The sequence below is a fragment of the Puma concolor genome, chromosome D3 (genome assembly GCF_028749965.1).
Source record: "Puma concolor isolate L17-30 chromosome D3, mPumCon1.1.hap2, whole genome shotgun sequence".
Lineage (NCBI taxonomy): Eukaryota > Metazoa > Chordata > Mammalia > Carnivora > Felidae > Puma > Puma concolor.
In genome coordinates, this window is record NC_141678.1 from 57,170,725 (window position 1) to 57,190,864 (window position 20,140).

Sequence of the window (20,140 nt, forward strand, 5' to 3'; positions counted from 1 at the left end):
TAGTTGAGCTGACAAACAGGTAAGGAAACGCCTCAGTGGTCAAAAACAAGAAATCTTGAATCCAGAGAAGTAGACTAATGTTGACACTGGCTGCTATGCTGGGGCTTCTGGTATCTGTCGATCCCTGGAAGCCTAGAGCTTTGAATTTTGCAGGGTGACAATGGGGTACTAGGTAGAGTGTAGGGATCAAGCAAGATGAGAAGATGCACAGTCTGTGTATAAAGCTGAAACTCCATGAAAGGTGTTGGTGGGTAACTTGGAAAAAAAATTAGACACTTGTCCCACAGTGAGGGGTGGGGCAAGTAGGAGTAGGGGAAGGAGGGTTACTTGTCTCAGCCTGTCTTTCATCGGAGAGGGGAGTCTTCCTTGAGAAATGGTAACTGCAAGTCCCCTCTCATTGGGTTTGGACTTGGAGATCCTACTGCTTGAATGGAGCAAAAAAACAAAAACAAAAATCCAAGCCACAATAAAAAAAAAAAGGGATACTTGACCGCAGTTAAAAAAAAAAAAAAGCTACCTAGGAATAAATATAACATATTGTCATATAAATATGACAAGTTATATAGAAAGTTATAAAAGTTACATTAGAAGACCTAAATAAATTTGGGGGCCAGCTATGTTCATAGGGAGAAAAACTATGTGTTGTAAACATATCAATTAATCTGTCATTAATGTATAAATTCATTGCTATTTCAATAAAAACCCTGCAGGGTATGGCTTTATTTGTTTTTGTGGGACTTGACAAATTAATTGTAAAATTTATTTGGAAAAGCAAACTACCAGGAATAGCCAAGATATTTTCTGAAGACCACTTGTCTTGCTAGATTTTAAGACTACTGTGAAACTATAGTAATTGAGATCATGTAGTAATAGGGCAAGGATAGACACTGGGGAATGGAGGAAAATTGAGGTGAAATACAGAACTGTACATACTTGGAAATCTGATACATAACGGAGCTAGTGTTACAAATCAAATAAGGAAATGGAATACTCTGTAAGTGGTGTTGGTATTATTTATCCACATTGGGGGAAAAAAAGATTTCAACCTCACACCATATTAAAAAAAACTAATTCCAGATGGATTAAAAATGTAATTGTGAAATGATAAACGTAAGCTTTCAGAATAAAATATTAGAGAATTTTATGACCTCAGACTTTCTTAAGAAGATGCTAAAAGCAAAACAGTTGCAGGAAAAGGTTAATAAATGTGGCTGTATTAAAATTACGATCTTTTATTTCTTCTTTACAACAGAGTGTAGAGACTAGTCAGAAGTACAGAAGTAGAAGATATTTTTTGAAGAGATTTCTAATACATACAATTGACAAATTTTTATCACAGTGATATACACACGTATGTATATATATCCACACACATATATGACAATGAGAAAGGTAAATGGACAATAGAAAAGAAAAGCCATTTCGTAGAAGAAAAATGTTAGGCATTAAATATTTGTCAACCAGGAAATGCACAGGAAAACTACATCGAATATAAAACTTGGACAATATCAGGTATGCCACTGCAGTGCTCTGTGGCAGAAGTCAACAAACTGTCTGTAAAGCTCCAGATAGTAAATATTTTAGGCTTTGCAGGCCATACAGTCTTTGTTGCATTTCCTCAGCTTTGGTGTTATAGTGCAAAAGCATCCATAAACCATTCATAAAGAAATAGAATGGGTGTGGTTGTGTTCACATAAAATTTTGTTTATAAAAATAGCAATTTGCCAATCCTCTGCTCTATGGCACCAAAGAAAAGTTAGTCAGCTATTAATACAGCAATGTGGACAAATCGTAAAAACGTGTTGGAGTAAAAAGGTAGCTAAAGACTGTATTCTATTATGATTCCATTTCTGTAAACTCTGGAGGTAGATGATAAAGGCTACAGATTTATGGGTTTTATCATGATTACTGGGACTTGGCTGATTTTGAATTCCGGTCTTTAGAAATTCTGTGTGACTTTGGCCAAATTACCCAACCTTTTAAAGTGTCTGTTTTCTTATGTGTAAGGTGAAGAGCATAACAGTACCTAGCTCACTGCTCAGTGGGAGGCTTATGTAACATAGTGCCTCTGAGAGTGCTTAGCTCTCAGTAAGTGCAGTAGCCTTTGCTGTGCTTTCATTCTCCTCCTTTAACTTCTGTACCCCCATTAAAGGAAGGAGTAGTCTTTCTAGCTTTAGGAACTGTAGGTTTTTTTTTTTTTTTTTTATCCGTAGCCTTCCACTACATATGGCTAATGGGATTAGTAGTAAGGTTTGAGTAGTGTTTCATTTCTTTTACTTAGCACAGTTTAGGAGACCCTCTGGTGTTTTTTAGTGTCATGTTTAAATCACCAAACTCCCTGCAGCTTGCTAAATATTGACAAAAACAGCTTCCAGTGTCACTTAACCTTCCTCTGTAGCATTTCGTCTTGTGGAGAACTCCTTTCTGAGAACTTGGTTCTTTTTTGGTTTTATGTGTCACTCTCCAGATTCTTCTTTGACCTCTTAGACCTTCCGGTTCTCTAAATGTGGATGTTCTGCTTACTCCTAAAACATGACTCTTGAGCTTCCTCAGCTGAAACATGAAGATAAACCCACTTGAAAGGTTTGTTGTTAGTCTGAAATTTTCTCATGCACAGTCATCTATAGAGGAACCCTCTACCCATAGATTCTTTTATGCTGAGGTGGAGTCTTGTATGAAGACAGACAGAACTAATGAGTTCTATTAGTATAGAACTCTCTTCTATTTGAGAGTAGCAGGGATACATGGCACATCGCAGGCAGTCTGACAGTTTTCCGCTCAGTCTTTTGTCTGTGGCTGCTATTCTCTGTGCCTTCTTTCTGACCACCTGGAATCCTTTATCACAGGTATTCATGGTGACTGTGTCCCCCCTAAGGACAGTGACATTGTCTAACTCTTTGCTCTCCCAGGGTCTAATAAAATGTGTGGCATATAGTAAGTGTGCATTATTAAATTGAAGTTAAGTGAATGAGTGTATTCATGCCTTGATTTTGTTCACAAAATGCTAATGTTTGCAGTATTTGGCCTGCCACAGTGGAATGTTAAATCCATTCGTAATTCTAACTTAGCTTTGAGCTATCTAGAACAAGCTTAAAAGTTATTTTTTTTTGTATTTCAAAAAATTCTAAATATATAAAAGAAATAGTAAAATGAATCTCCTTAAACCTGTATCCATCTTCCATATTCAACTAAGGTTAAGATTTGCCACATGTGCTTTACTTCTCAATCCCTGCTACTCTTGACCCCCAAGCCCAAGTATTTTAAAGTAATTCAAGACATCATGTCATTTTACCCATAACATTCTTCAGTATGGATCTTTAATAATGAGAATGTTCTCAAATCTAGCCTTATTGCTGTTGTTACTCCTGATAAAACTAACATTAATTCCCTAATGTCATCTAATACCCAGTCAGATTTCCCAGTGGTCTTTAAAATGTCTGAGTTGGTTTGTAGAGTTGAAAGTCAAACAAATCCACACGTTACGATTGGTCTTTGTGAAAAAACTCTTCTGTGGAGAAATAAAACGATACCTAATTTTTATTATTTCTCTCTCCTTCTCCTTTGCTCTTTTTAAAATAACTCTCCCTCCAGATTAAGGTTCTTTATCATAAAACCATAAACTTTGCTGTATCAGGTAACTCTTTCATCTTCTCCTTTAAGACTACTTTGCTGTTCTTTTTTTGGTAATCAAGCACTTCATGTATATAGGGCAGTACTACAGTTAACAGCACAGCAAAATGCAAAACTGAAAGTTATAGTTAAATTTAACTGTTCTCTGCAGTGGTGTTAGGCCTTCTCATTAAAGCTGTAAAATTATTTTATATTCATTAAAAAGTATATGCTCTCGAGGCGCCAGGGTGGCTCATTTGGTTAAGCGTCTGACTTCGGCTCAGGTCGTGATCTCACCATTCGTGAGTTTGAGCCCCGCGTTGGGCTCTGAGCTGACAGCTGGGAGCCTGGAGCCTGCTTCAGATTCTGTCTCCCTTTCTCTCTGCCCCTCCCCCATTCACGCTCTGTCTCTCTCTGTCTCTTAAAACTGAATAAAAGTTGGGCGCCTGGGTGGCTTGGTCGGTTAAGTGTCCGACTTCGGCTCAGGTCATGATCTCACGGTCCGTGAGTTCGAGCCCCGCGTCGGGCTCTGTGCTGACAGCTCAGAGCCTGGAGCCTGTTTCAGATTCTGTGTCTCCCTCTCTCTCTGCTCCTCCCCTGTTCATGCTCTGTCTCTCTCTGTCTCGAAAATAAATAAACGTTAAAAAAAATTTTTTTTAAAAACTGAATAAAAGTTAAAAAAAATTTTAAATAAAAAAATAAAAAGTATATGCTCTTTGATAATGTTTAAATGTATCTTAACTATTTTAATTATTTTTGAATTTATAGTTAAGGAAGCTAAATCCAGGCTGGAACATAGTAGGTATGTTTGAAAAACCCTGGTCATGTGTGAACTTAATTCTTAAATTCTCTAAAGCTAAAGTAGAGAAATGTCATCTGCAAAAAAAACCTATCTTAGTTACATTTTTATTAGTGATAAAAACATGTGCAACTGTTGAGTGTTAAGTAGGAAGCAAAGAGAACCCTAGTGTTCAGAGGTTTTAGCAGAATTGGGAGAATTCAGTGGAACTGAAAAAAATAATGCAGAAGAAGTGTTTTGAGCTATTGATGTGAATAAAGCAGGATTCTTTCAGGGATTTTTTTTTCCAGTAATTTTCCTGTTAGCTTTCTACTACATTCTTAAATGTAAACATACTGATCTCAGAGGTTGTTGTCTTGTTTTGTTTTGTTTCTTGGTTCTGAGACCAGGAAGCAAATCCTATTATCTGCCCCCAAAGGACTGAAAAAAATTCCAAGAAAAGGCACTTGGGATGCTAGGGCCTAGTATGGATCTCAGCTAGTGTCAGTGCAGAAGCCATCTGAGACTGGGGGAAAACCACATTGAGGGAGTGAGGTGGGGAATAGCTATTCACAGAAGCACAAGGCAGGGGGCCAGAAAGTTGAATAAAATCAGCAGCAGAGAATGCAGAACAACCACTAATGTTATAAGCTAAGAAACAAATTTAAGTGGCATTAGAGAGAAACCAAATAAGTGAGAAATCAAATTAGGAAAAAAAACCCCACGCAAAAACGAATGTACCAAATTGCTGACTAGGTAAGGAAAGAAGATGAAGGGTATGTTTTGCATTGTGTGGTACTTGTGGTAAGTCATGACCACTTAGATTATCGTCTTTCTGTAACAGGCCAATAAGTACACAAGGACTTTGTTGTTGTTTTCTTTTGTTCTTTTTCACGTGGTTACCTAAATATTTCAGACCATTATCTTGCACCAAAATCTAAAATCTACCTTCATTCCAAACTTGTGTTTTCGTCTGGTCTGTTGAGCAAATTTAAAAAACTTTTAGATCTGAAAAGGTCACTTAAGTTAGTAACGTCACACAGTGTTTTGGATGAAGTAGTTCTGAAAAGAACCTTCCTGTTTGCAGTTGTAAGAGACAGCTAAATTTTATCTGAAGGTACCGTTGTCCTGTGATATTTTTGCTTCTCAGATGATCCAGTTGTGGAAGCAGAAAACTGTGGCACCAGCTCTGGGGAATGCATGGAGAAGGAAAAATAGGGAAAAGGGAATGACAACAGAGATTTCCATTTAGTCTGCAAATTGTTTTTGGTGTTTCTCATCCCTAGCCCGAGCCAAGAGACTGTGGGATTGTTTTGTTATCCAAACTGGCGGTAGCAGTGCTGGTGGCAATAGCATAGTAGCGGTCTGCGCTCTCCAAGTGTGGTTGGCCCGTGTCTGTCGAATTCTTTATCCACTCTGGTTGGCCACCTCATAAAGTATACGTGTTGCCTTTGTAGTTTTTCTTGGTCTGTGGGCCAGCAGTTGTCTGTGGTTAACATTTGAGAATCTCTGTTTCAAATCTGAGGGGTAAAAGATTTTTTTAATAAAAAATTAAAAACAAAAAAGTACAATAGCACAATCTGCCTTATCTTCACACTTTCCCCCTGTTTTCTTCTGTGTCAGTTAGCCTAGCTGTAGGTTTGGTTGCATTTAAAAGATCCCTGCAACCTTTCTTCCCCCTGGAAAAGGTGCTTTAAAAGGGACTTTTTTCCTCTTTGGCTGTGGCAGTTGTTTGGTTCAAGGACCGGACATCTCACTTCTGCTTTCCAGTCCTTACCTCGTAGCTTTCTTTTTTTCTCAAGGTCATCATCTCACAGTTGCGGCTCCATCCTTCACGTCCCTATTCCAGGCAGGAGAATAAATGAAGGAGTAAGGGCAAAGGGTCCCTGTCCCCGTGAAGTCCTCATCCTTTCAGTATCTTTCCCATAGTCCCACCCGGTGATTGCTGTTTTTATCTTGTTGGCTACCTTCAGCTTGCTGGCAGGCCAAGAGAGGTAAATTGCCACTGTTATCAATACAGCAGTTTGATGTATAAGACGGAGGAAGAAAATTGGTATTTGGTGAGAAACTAGCAGTCTGCCACAATTTAGATCTTTTGTATAAAAAAAGTTCCAGTATTATTGAAGCCCTTCCTTCCCTCCTCAGAAATACCCATAATGTGAATTTGGCATATTGTATTCCTGCATGTTATGCTGTTTTTACAATATATGTTTGTGTCCATGGGATGTTTTATTTTAATATGCTTTAAAACTGTGTATAAATGGAACATACTATACATACATTGCTTTTTTTATTCAATAGTGTTTACCAATATTGATGCACATGGTTCTAGTTTAATTTTAATTGCTATATATTATTCTGTCACAGTTTATTCATTTTCCTCTTGCTGTACATCTAGGTTGTTACCTCTCCCCCCCCCCCCCCCCCTTATAAACCATGCTGTAGTCTTTGTTCATGTCTCCTTGTAAGTATGTGAGAGAGAGTTTCTCCCGGGTATATACCTGAAGTGGAATTACTGAATAATGGGGTAGTGTTTTCTTCAGGTATTCTGGATAATGCCGGACTGCTCTCCAAAGTGGCTGTGCCAAATTACACTTGGAACAACATTGTATGAGTGTCCCATTTATTCCTTATTAACATTTGTGTTTTGCCAGTTTGATGAGGTCACATTCATTTCTCTGAATACTATTGAAGTTGAGCATATTTTCATGTTCATTGGCTTTTTATGGTTCCTTGCCTGTGATTTACCCATTACCATGGCAATTTTCATTCCACCTTGTTGCTTGTTTTAAGTTGAAGGTTTTTTTTTTTTAAGTTTATTTTTATGTATTAAAAAAAATTTTTTTTAAGTGTATTTATTTTGAGGCGGGGGGGGGGGGGGGAGAGAATCCCAAGCAGGCTCCACACTATCAGCACAGAGCCCAATGTGGGGCTTGGTCACATGAACTGTGAGATCATGACCTGAGCTGAGATCAAGAGTTGGATGCTTAAGCAGTTGAGCCACCCAGGTGCCCCTGTTTATTTATTTATTTGAGAGAGAGAGAGAGAATGAATGAATGAATGAATGAATCCCAAGCAGGCTCCATGCTGTCAGCAGAGAGCCCACTTGGGGCTCTGTCTCCTGAATTAATGAGATCATGATCTGAGCCTAAACCAAGAGTTGGACTCTTAACTGACTGAGCCACCCAGGTGCCCTGGAGAAATTATTAATACATTCTTATATTAATCTTATAATTTCTCTTGTGGATATTTCCCCCCTAGTCTTTGGCTTATCATTTAACTGTCTATGATGATGTCTTTGGTTATATTTAAAAAATTAATTTTCATGTAGTAGAAATTACTTTTTCCTTTTATGGTTTGTGCTTTTGGGGATTGTTTAAGAAATTCTTCATACCCAAAGATACAAAGATACTTATATTTTATTTAAAAATTTTAGAACTGTATATCCTCAAATCTTTAATTCACCTAGAATTAGGGTTTTTTTTAATGATGTGAGGTGGGAGTTTTATTTTTACACGTGGATGAACATTTATTAAACAGCCTATCTTTTTCACACCGGTGTATAGTGACACCTGTCGTGTATCAAGTTTGTATGATCATTTGGGTCTGATTCTGTACTCTTCATTCTCTTCTATGGTCCTTTAATCTGTCTCTGCCCATGTATCACACTGACTTAACTACTGCAGCTTGATATATGGTAGAGTTCTCTCATCCTGTTCAAACTTTTATTTGCTTCCATGGCTTTGCTCTCCCATGTGATTTTACCCTGCTTTTAAAGTTCTATATATAAAAAAAAAATTGTATTGAGATTTTGATTGGAACTGTATTAAATGTATAGATTAATATTGAGAGGATTTATTTCTTTAATAAACCATCCATATTTGAGCATGCTATTTTTATTTTTTAGAGACTTTCTAAGCAATTTTCTAGTTATTATCAGCAAAAATAGTTTATTGAATTTTGCATGTTGAACTTGTATCCAGCAGGCTTGCCAAAGTTCTCATTAGTTCTAAATGTCTTTATTTGCTTGGATTTCTCTATCATTTCTCTCTCTCTCTCTCTCTCTGTCTCTGTTTTTTTCTTCTGCTTTCCAATTCTTAAATCTTTTGTTTCATATTCTTGTTTTACTCTTCTGGGTATGACTTGTAGTATGTCGTTGAGAGGAAGAAGTGATAGAAGACATTTTTATCCTTTTACTAACTTTAAAGAGAATGCTTCCAGGACTTTACCAGTAACTGTTTTGTTTACTGTAGATTTGGGGCAGATATCCTTTATCAGGTTAACAAAGTTTATTCTTCATTTCAGTCTCCTGGGATTTCTTTTGTTTGTTTTAAATACCATGAATGGGTACTAGGTTGTACTATTTCACGTAAAATGTAAGTCCCTTGCAACTATGTAGTTCCACTTACTCCCACCTCTATTGTTTGCTCTAATTTTTGCATATATTACATCTTCATACTTACAGATCTGGTGTCACTTCCCTTCTTCCTGAAGAACTTCCTTTATATCATTGCATGTAGTGCAGGTCTGCAAGAGACGAGTTGTTTTGGCTTCTCTTTACCTGAAAATTGTTTTGTGTAATGAGAAGTCAACTGTTATTTTTTCCTCTGTATATAATATGTCTTTTTCCTGTGGCTGCTTTCAGGATTTTCTCTGTATCTTTAGTGTTCAGCACTTTTTTTTTTTTTTTTTATTATAAGGTGTTTTTTTTTTAAGTTTATTCACTTATTTTGAGAGAAAAAGAGAGAGCATGAGTGAGGGAGAAGCAGAGAGAGAGGGAAAGAGGGAGAGAGAGAATCCCAGGCAGGCTCTGCGCTGTCAGTACAGAGCCCAACTCAGGGCTTGAACCCACGAAACCACCCAGGTGCCCCTAGTGTTCAGCACTTTGAATATGATGTGCTGTAGTTGGGATTTTCCTTGTATTTATCTTGCTTAGGGTTCACTGGACTTAGATTTGAAATTTTATGTTTTCTCCAAATTGTGTACATTTTCAGCTGTTATTTTTGCATATACTTTTCTGTATAATTTTCTATAGGATTTTTGTATAATCTCCTTTTGCGACTCTGATTTCATATATACTAAACTCTGTGATATTGTACCATAACTCACTGAAGCTCTGTTCATTAAAAGATTGTTCTTTCTTCTCAGATCTTCAGATTGGATCAGATTGGATACTTGCTTTTTTTTGTTGTTGTTTTTTAGAGAGAGACTGGGCAGTGGAGTGGCAGAGAGGGGGGGGTGGGGGGGAGAATCCTAAGCAGGCTCTTTGTTGTCAGTGCAGAGCCCAGTGTGGGGCCCGATCCCACAAACAGTGAGGTCATGAACTGATCAGGAGTCAGACACTTCACCAACTGAGCCATCCACGTACCCCCGATACTTGCTTTTTGATGTATCTTTAAATTGATCCTTTACAAGCATACCTCATTTTATTGCACTTTGCAGGTGCTGTGTTTTACACACTGAAGGTCTGTGGCAGCCCTGTGTTGAACAAGTGTATTGGCACCATTTTCCAATGGCGTCTGTTCACTTTGTGTCTCTGGGTCATATTTTGGTAATTCTTTTTTTTTTTTTTTTTTTTATTTTTTTTTTTTATTTATTTTTTTTTTTTCAACGTTTATTTTTGGGACAGAGAGAGACAGAGCATGAACGGGGGAGGGGCAGAGAGAGAGGGAGACACAGAATCGGAAACAGGCTCCAGGCTCTGAGCCATCAGCCCAGAGCCCGACGCGGGGCTCGAACTCACGGACCGCGAGATCGTGACCTGGGTGAAGTTGGACGCTTAACCGACTGCGCCACCCAGGCGCCCCATATTTTGGTAATTCTTAAAGTATTTCAAACTTTTTCGTTACATTATTATGTTTGTTATGGTGACCTTGAATCAGTGAGCTTTGATGTTACTATCATAATTGTTCCGGGGTGCCATAGACTGTACTCATGGAAGACAGTGAACTTAGTTGGTAAATGTTGTGTGTGTTCTGACTGCTTCACCTCTCTCCCTTTCTGCGGGCCTCCCTATTCACCAAGACACAAAAGAAATGAAGTTAGGACAATTTTAACCCTACAGTGGCCTCTCAGTGTTCAAGTAAAAGGAAGTGTCACCTGTCTCTTACTTAAAATCAAAAGCTAGAAATGATTAAGCTTAGTGAGGAAAACATGTTGAAAACTGAGATAGGCTGAAAGCTAGGTGTATTCCACCAAACAGCCAAGTTGTGAATGCAAAGGCAGAGTCCTTGAAGGAAATTAAAAGTGCAACTCCAGGGGCGCCTGGGTGGCGCAGTCGGTTAAGCGTCCGGCTTCAGCCAGGTCACGATCTCGCGGTCTGTGAGTTCGAGCCCCGCGTCAGGCTCTGGGCTGATGGCTCGGAGCCTGGAGCCTGTTTCCGATTCTATGTCTCCCTCTCTCTCTACCCCTCCCCCATTCATGCTCTGTCTCTCTCTGTCCCAAAAATAAATAAACGTTGAAAAAAAAAAAAATTTAAAAAAAAAAAAAAAAAGTGCAACTCCAGTGGAGAATGAGAAGAAACCAAACACCCTTATTGCTGATACAGAGGAAGTTTTAGTGGTATGAATATTATGTCAAGCCAGCCACAACATTCCCTTAAGTCAGAGCCTAATCCAGAGCAAGACCCTAACTCTCTTCAATTCTGTGAAGGCTGAGAGAGGTGAGGAAGCTGCAGAAGAAAAGTTTGAGGCTGGCAGAGGTTCATGAGGTTTAAGGAAATAAGCCGTCTCTACAAAAGTACAAGGTGAAGCAGCAGGTACTGGTGTAGAAGCTGCAGCAGTTGATCCAGAAGATGTAGCGAAGCTAATGAAGGTGGCCACACCAAACAACCGATTTTCAGTGTAGATGAGACAGCCTTCTATTGAATGAGAATGCCATCTAGGAATTTTATAGCTAGAGAGAAGTCAGTGCCTGGTTTCAAAGCTTCAAAGGACAGCCTGACTACCTTATTGGGGGCTAACACAGCCAGTGACTTTAAGTTGAAACCAGTGTTCGTTGACCATTCTGAAAATTCTAGGGCCGTTATGAATTATGCTGCCTGTGCTCTAGAAATGGAACAACAAAGCTTGGATGGCAGCACATCTGTTTACAGCATGGTTTACTGAATATTTTAAGCCCACTGCTGAGACCTACTGCTCAGGAAAAACAACCTTTCAAAATATTACTGCTCATTGACAATGTGCCTGGTCACCCAAGAGGTCTGATGGAGATGTACAATGAGATTAAGGTTGTTTTCATGTCTGCGACCACAACATCCATTTTTAGCTCATGGATCAAAGAATATTTTTTTACTTCTAAGTCTAATTATTTAAGAAATACGTTTTGGGGCACCTCGGTGACTCAGTCGGTTAAGCGTCTTGACTCTTTCTGCTCAGGTCATGATCTCTGGGTTCGTGAGATTGAGCCCTGTGTTGGGCTCTGTGCTGATGGTGTGGAGCCTCCTTGGGATACAGAATGTTTTAAATGTGTTTTTGTGATGTATAATTCTGTTTTCTCCTAAAGAGTGTTGATTCTTTCTTGTTCTAGCAGGCTGGCTGGACTTAAATTCCAAACTCTGTTTCTCCTGCATTGGACAGTACACCTGATATCTTGCTCAGTTCTTTCATCCATTTTAGCTGTTGCTCTTTTGGGAGACCTCTGGAGTCTCCTGTGTTGTGTGTTCAGGGCTCAGCTAAGGATTGTGGCGGAGTTTACATATATTAACATATCTAGGATTTTCTTCCTCACTTTCTAATTGCTCTACTAGCCCCAGACTTCATTAGTTGTTGCCAAGAGCCAGTGAATGACTTTCCTCTAGTTTGACCTACTCTACGCTATGCAGGCTTGTATCTGCCCGTAGGCAAGCAGCAACATGAAGGCAAATCTCTGTTCTCCTATTTCAAGGATTGGCTTCTCTTTTCTGTCTTTTGGTTGCTATCCAGTGCTTTTCTAATTGCTTTAATTTCTTTTTTTTAATGTTTTTATTTGAATTACAGTTAGTTAACATACAGTGTAATATTAGTGTTACGTATACAATATAGTGATTCAACACTTCTATACAACACGGGGTGCTCATCACAAGTGCAGTCCTTAATCCCAATAACCTATTTAACCTATCCAGTGCTTTTCAATAGTGGTTTTTACATTTTGGCCAGAGTTTATAATTGTTGTTTGTGGGAAGGTTAGTCCAGTATAAGCTATTTCACCTTTCTGTGTGTCTTTCACGCTTTCATTTTTTTTAAAGACTTTTTTAAGATCAGTTTTAGGTTTACAATAAAATTGAGGGGAAGGTATAGAGATTTCCCATATGCCTCCTGCCTTCACATGCTCATAGCTCCCCTGTTATCAGCATTACTCACCATAGTGGTACATGTTTTCACCAAGGATAAACTTGCACTGACATATCATAACCACCCTAAGAGTTCACTTTTCGTGGTATACACTGTATGGGTTTGAACCAATGTATAAGGACATTATGTACAATAGACAGTATTTTCACTGCCTAAAAATCGTCTCTGATCTGCCTATCTCAACCCCCACCCCTGCAACCATCGATCTTTTTTTGTCTCCATAGTTTTGCTTTTTCTAGAATGTTATATAGTTGAGATCATACAGTACGTGATTGGTTTCTTTCACTAGGCAATATACATTTAAGATTCCTTCATGCCTTTTCATGGCTTGATAGCTCATTTATGTATATATATATATGTGTGTGTGTATATATATATATGTATATATATGTATGTATATGTGGGTATATATATATACACACACACATATGTGTGTGTGTATATATATGTGTGTATATATATGTGTGTGTATATATATATATATTGTTTATTTTGAGAGAGAGCACGTGCATGCAAGGTAAGGGCAGAGAGAGGAGAGAGAGAGAATCCCTGACACAGGGCTTGATCCCGTGAACCATGAGTTCGTGACCTGAGCCAAAATCAAGAATTGGGTGCTTAAGCGGCAGCCACCCAGTTGCCCCTCCTGTTTTATTTTTAATTGATTGATATTCTTTCTTTCAACTTTGGTTTTTAAATTGTACATTCTGTTTTTACTTTACTAATTGTTACCTTTAAATTTTCAATAATGTTTAATCTTAAAACGTCTAAAATTAATCACCTATCTTTATCCTGTACCTGAACATAACAACCTTAAAATGCTTTAATTTTAGCTACCTTTTTTCTTACACAGTATTGCTTTCTGGTTTTTCATTTATTTAACAAATGATGATTGAACTCTTATGTGCTAGGTATTATTCCAGATGGTATAGTAAAATCATTAAACAGAATTTCTACCCTCATGAAGTTTGTGACACAAGTAATAAATTAATCAATATATATTTTGCTGTAAATTAGTGTTTGGTGTTAGAATGGAAAGTAGAGCCTAAATGTCCATCAACTGATGAATGGATAAAGAAATTGTGGTTTATATACACAATGGAGTACTACAGAGCAATGAGAAAGAACGAAATATGACCCTTTGTAGCAACGTGGATGGAACTGGAGAGTGTGATGCTAAGTGAAATAAGCCATACAGAGAAAGACAGATATCATATGTTTTCACTCTTATATGGATCCTGAGAAACTTAACAGAAACCCATGGGGGAGGGGAAGGAAAAAAAAAAAGGTTAGAGTGGGAGAGAGCCAAAGCATAAGAGACTCTTAAAAACTGAGAACAAACTGAGGGTTGATGGGGGGTGGGAGGGAGGGGGGAGTGGGTGATGGGTATTGAGGAGGGCATCTTTTGGGATGAGCACTGGGTGTTGTATGGAAACCAATTTGACAATAAATTTCATATATTGAAAAAAAAAGAATGGAAAGTAAAACATTAGAAAAGGATAAAGAATGACATTGGGGCAGAAATGCTTTATCGCATATTGCTTTCTGCTGTCTTCAGACATTTTATAAGATTTTTAGGGCTCAGGTGTGAAAAAGTAATTATCATGCTGGAGGAGCTTGCAGGCTAATGAGAGAGTCCCAGGAAGAAGACACAGATACGGGACCCACTGGCACACCAGGGGTGAATCTTTACACTTGGCAAATTTCCCAAGGAGGGTGTGTGGAGTGACAGTCAGCCTGGGGACAGATCCAAGGCAGAGTGGGAGGAACTAGTAAAGAAGACTGCAGAGGATGATCAGAAAAGGAGGAGAACAAGGAATGACCCCGGAGGACAAGAAAAGAAGATGTTTTAGATATTACGAATGATTCGGAGAAAGAGACCTGTTTTGGTAGTTAGAATACTAGAGTAACTTGATCAAACTGTTTCACTGAAGCGAAGTCAGACCACACTGGGTTGAGGAGCTGAGAAATTAGAGAATAAAGACAACGTGCACAGAGATGATAATCTGGGGGAGGAGGGCAGATTATTGAGCCCAGGGCTATGGTTGGTGTTTGGGCAGAAATACAAACACCTTTGGAGACTTTGGGGACTTCATAGCCAGCAAATAGGATGAGCCCCTGGCCTGGAGGAAGTTCCTGCCGGATCCTCCCCAAAAACTACTTCCCACTATCTGAGGGGTTTGTCGTTGTTGATGGTGGCCGTGTTCTATTTCCTAGTATCTTGAGTTCATGGTTGGAGGAAAGGTGTACATTTTCTGAAACTGCAGTGTTCTGAGGTAATGACTTGGCATTTGTATAAAAGGGATAAAAACATGGGAACACTATGGTCACCATTGCTCTTCGAACTCCTTAGCTTGCTAATCAAGATTTTTCTTGTTCTGAACATACTCCTTCAGCCATGTCTTCCAGTTTTTCTTTGCTGTCCCCTAGACATCCCCTGCATTTTCCTGCCTCTCTTATTTTAGCTCAGACCGTTTTGTCTCCTTGAAATATCCTTTTTCCCTTTCCTAACTCAAACTGGTTCCTCCATCATTCTCCCCCACCAGTTTCTCTCCTTTGTGCACTACAGCCCCTTGTGACGTGGGACCTGTTGCAAATATGTAAAAGCATTTTATAAACCGTGAAGCGCCACGCAGACTTACCTTGTTCTCTCTCCCCCGTGAACTGCAAGCTCATTGAGGACAGGCACTGAGCCTTTTTCATATTCATATGCATCAGACTACTTATGTGCCTTGCACATATTTGATATTTATTAAAGTTTGAATGAATTAGGGATATGTGAGTCTGTGGTAGATTAAATAATGCTGTGTCTAAGATGGGCATGTTATACACCAAGTTCTGTTTTGTAGCTATTAAATTTATGCTGAAATTCTGCTTCTTTGCAATCTCCTGTAAAAGTAGACTCCTTAATTTGGACCCTTCACTGATTCACATCTTGTTTTTTTCTTCATAGCATACATACCTGTGTAAATCAATAACTGTAGGTTGCAGCGTGGTGTATTGGGATGCTTTCAACTGTAGTAGCAGAGTACCCGGTTAAACAATGAGGGTTTTATCATCTCAGGTAACAGTAAGTCCAGACATAGATTTCAGGGTTGGTCTGTTCAGTGGCTCTGTGATATTGTCAGGTTCCTATGTGCTTTCCATATTTTAACTTTGTCACCCTAAACATGTTGATGTTGGCCTCCCTCATGAGTCAAGATGGCTGCTATAAATACACTTCTAAATATACTATACACACAATATCCAAAGGTAGAAAAGTATAGTTTCTCCTTCAACCTCTTTGAGAGAGGATAACTTTTCCTGAATGCACCCAACAGATTTCCTCTCAGGTGCTCTTGGTTGGGATTTGGTCACTTGCACCAGCAAGAGGAATAGAACAGCCATGGCTGGCTTGAATGAAACGAAAATACAAGAATAGGTAGTCTCGCAGAAAATGATCAGTTGAATTCAGTTGGTAGTCTAATGCAGTGAAAAACATGGTGGGTTGGGGTGGGATGAGGAATAAACAGGACCTGCTCCAGGTGCTATTTGTCTTTGGACTTCCCACCTGGAAAGTTAATATCCTGTTAGATTTCTAAGAGGAGGAATGACTCTTTTATAGTCTTTCCACTGAGCTTGAGGTTGGATCTCAGTGATATTTTATTCATTGACTCACTCATGCACTAGACATTAACTAAATACCTACTATGTGCAAGGTTTGGAGAAATACCTGTTATGTGCCTGTGCTCAGCATTGGGGAAGTAGCTGAATAAGACATGGTTTTTGCCCTCAGATGCGGCTGACCTAAAGTCAGTGGAATAGCATGGCTGAAGTAATAGGGGGGAGGATAGAGTTATTCTGTAATAATCTGATTTTAGGAAATTTATTTTTCAACAGGACATGTGGGACATGTGGATTTGGGATATGAATTCATTTGAAAAACCACTTTGGGGTAAGTTGATAGCTGGGAGTGAATGACTTCAGGGTTTCACTTCCCTTACCTTGGGGTTTGGTTTTACAGCTATGTAGGTTTCACACTTATGTTGATTGGACTTTATGCCTCATATATACATAAGTTAATGGTTTGTACTAAAATCCAAGTTTAGTTATTTCAGAAATGTAACCATCAAGCATAGTCCTGGTACTAATTAATGCATTCATATTTCATTAGGGAGGTCATTTTGAAGACTGGATGAATGTAAAGTTTAGAAATAAAAAGGTTCTTATTATTTAGTTTAACCTGCTTGAGCTCACCCAATAATCGTGTCAAGTGGGCTGGAAATCACTCATAGAATCAGTGTTGAAGATTCAGCGTTGAGAGTGCTTAGGTTGTTCAGTCGGTTAAGCATGAGACTCTTGATTTCAGCTCAGGTCATGATCTTGTGGGTCGTGGGTTTAAGCCCCGCATCAGGCTCTGCACTGAGAGTGCAGAGTCTGCTTGGGATTCTCTCTCTCCCCCTTTCTCTCTGCCCCTCCCCAGTCACATAACACTCACGAATAACACTCACGAGGTGTGCACGTGTGCTCTCTCAAAATAAATAAACAAAAAAAGATTCAGGGTTAAAGTTTATCTCTGAGCTTTGCAGTACTGTGGCCATTTGAATAATCATTATATCAGTACAAATATAAAAGCTTCCTGACTTTATGTTTTATCTAAGAAGGTGCCTCTAGAAATACTATTCAATATTTACCGAGCGTGTAGTATAATATTTAAGTGTTGTACATGACCTCATTTAATTTAGTGAAACGGAATTATAAGGTGGGCATGTTTTTCTCAGAGGAATAAAGAGCTCCTGGTTTATGCAAATAAAGAATAACATTGCTAGGATTGTTTTATTTATTTGCTTATTTCATTTATTTATTTATTGAGAGGGAGAGAGAGAGTGAGCATGAGCAGGGGAGGGGCCTGATGTGGGGCTCGAACTCAGGAACCCTGAGATCATGGCTTGAGGCAAAATCACCAGTTGGCCACTTAAATGACTGATCCACCCAGGATCCCCTGCTAGGATTGTGTAACTAGTAAGTGTAGGAATTGAAATTTGAACCCAAATTTGAATTTTAGCATTTGGCCTAATAGACACTTCTTTTTTCATATGCTGATTGTGTTGCGGGTTCCCAAGGCCTTCCCCAGGTTTAGTGATTGGCTAGGAGGACTCATAGGATTCAGCATATAGTTATAATAACAGCTAACATTACAGTGAAAGGATACAGAGCAATATTGGCAAAGGGAAAAAGTACATAGGGTGAAGTCTGGAGGAAACAAGGCACAAGCCTTCAAGAACCTCTCCCAGTGGAGTCACATAAGCTGTGCTCCAGTAATAAATTGTGACAACATATGTGAAGTGTTATCAGTTGGGGAAACTCATTAGACTCAATGTCACTCTATTTATTCTGGGCTGGTCATGGAGGCACCCTCTGCCTAGCATGTACCAAAATTTCAGTCTCCCAGAAGAAAATCAGGTGTTTTGCACAAACCATATTGTTTGTACAAACAGTTAGACACAGTTAGACACTTATCACTTGAGCTAACTGTTTTAACAGTATAGGGAACTGTTTGTCATTCAAATTCCCAGTTGCCAACCAAGGGCCAACTTTGCAAGCCAGCCTTTCTAAGGATAAGAATCTTACGCCTGCTTTGTTAACTTTTCTCCTGTACATTGATTTATTCATTTAAGTAGATTGTGATTATGATCATTTAGCGTCTGAAAAATAATGAGAGAAGTGGGTATTATGGCAAACCAAATGCTTTAATGGTGTTTGTTTTGTGTGTGTGTGTGTGTGTGTGTGTGGGAGGGTGTCCCATGAATGACTGTCCATTAGTTTGGTTTGCTAGAAGGACTCCCCCAATATAACGTTGTCCTCATGGCTAAGGTTTATTATAGCAAAGGATACAGTACAGGAACAGCAGGAAAAAGATACATACAGGTGAATGCCAGGAAGATCAGGCACAAACAGCCATGTCTTTCCTCTGTGAGGATCCCAAGGACATGACTTTCTGTGGCCAGCCCTGGTAACTAAAATTTAGGACCCGACCAGACACCAGGTGCACATCATAAATCTTGGTGATTACTTTAAACAATGCTGACAGCCTGATACATCCTGACCCATTGCCTTTAACATCCTTACCCAGTGACTGTGAACATTCCAGGAGTTTAGTTCTCAGAGTTTGGCCAGGGGTCATTGCCATGGCTCCAGGAATGCCCCAGAGATTAGCATGGACTGAGTGAAACAGACCTGCTATGTTAACTCTTTCCTCACAGTATCCTATGTGGAATAATGTTGCATTTGTTGAATGTACCGTTTAAATGGTGATATATTCTTCAGTACATGATATTCTAAACTTAGAAAAAACAATTGATAGTAAATAGTTGCTAAATTTCACTTCTTTAGAATTCTTTTCATTTCTTCTAGATTCTTTTCTTTTAAGGATTTATAATAATGGTGACTTCTGGATTTACCATTTTTGTTTACAACTATCTGTGCCATATATGTTATATTAAATAATAGTACAGAAGGGTGCCTGGGCGCTCAGTTAATTGAGCATCCAACTTCAGTTCATGGGTCGTGAGTTGAAGCCCCACGTCGGGCTCCCTATCATCAGTGCCAAGCCCTCTTCAGATATCTGTCCCCCTCTCTCTTTGCCCCTCCCCTGCTTACGCTCTCTCAAAAATAAATGAACATTTATTAAAAAAAAAAAGATGGTACAGAAATATGAACTTTAAACAGTTCAATTTAGATATTACAAAATTAACCTTTGCTTTATGAAGATCTTCCTTGTGAACATGGTAAGGTCTCTTTAATGGAATTTGCAGGTGCACAGAAAAACCATTTTTGCTGGAAAAGAATAACCCATACTTTAAAAACTGGCTGATTGCAGGATTTGAAACCAATCCGTTACTTAATCTATTGCTATTTGAAACCTGTTTTGTGTTATGCAAAAAAGACAAAATGGATGGGAAAAGTTCCATGCTTGAAAGTGAGAGGTTCTGAGTTAACTAAATGAAATAGGTTTCTTTATTGCAGAACTTCATAGAACCTTTAGGGCAGTCAGTAGTAGACAGTATGAATCTCCCAGGGCGTATAGAGTATATAACATTTTCCTAACTTATTTGACCATGGAATTTCTTTAGTGACAACTTGCAGGTATGAGTCGTGCAGTAACAGTAAGAAAAGTAAGAAGCCATTAAATGGTTTTAGGTAAAGGAAAGACAGAAACAAAACAACTACAGAAAAAAAATTAAAGAAAACCTTGTTGCAGAAAAGTTTAGTATCTTGCACTGCCTTCTGATAAAACCTGTTCAGAAACTTCCCTATCTGTCTGTCTTTTTCCTGTCAGGTTTCCTGAGTTGATGTTTGTCTTTTGTGATGTGAATGGCGTGTCTCTTAGATTGGTGTTTGACAGCATAAGTTTCCAGGGTGTGATTTGTTTCAGGCTAGTACCATC

At 38.8% G+C, this 20,140-nt stretch overlaps 1 protein-coding gene across 2 annotated transcripts in view; it reads left to right on the forward strand.

The window, feature by feature from the left end:
• GALNT1 (polypeptide N-acetylgalactosaminyltransferase 1) overlaps nt 1-20,140 on the forward strand; it is a 128,769-nt gene that overhangs the window by 32,151 nt on the left and 76,478 nt on the right. Inside the window, exon 2 of one of the 2 annotated variants that reach the window (XM_086682755.1) lies at nt 16,594-16,648. The exons of the other annotated variant lie outside the window; for it this stretch is intronic. The gene's annotated coding sequence lies outside the window, so the exon portion shown is untranslated. The remainder of the gene's footprint in view (nt 1-16,593; nt 16,649-20,140) is intronic. 2 annotated transcript variants of the gene reach the window in all.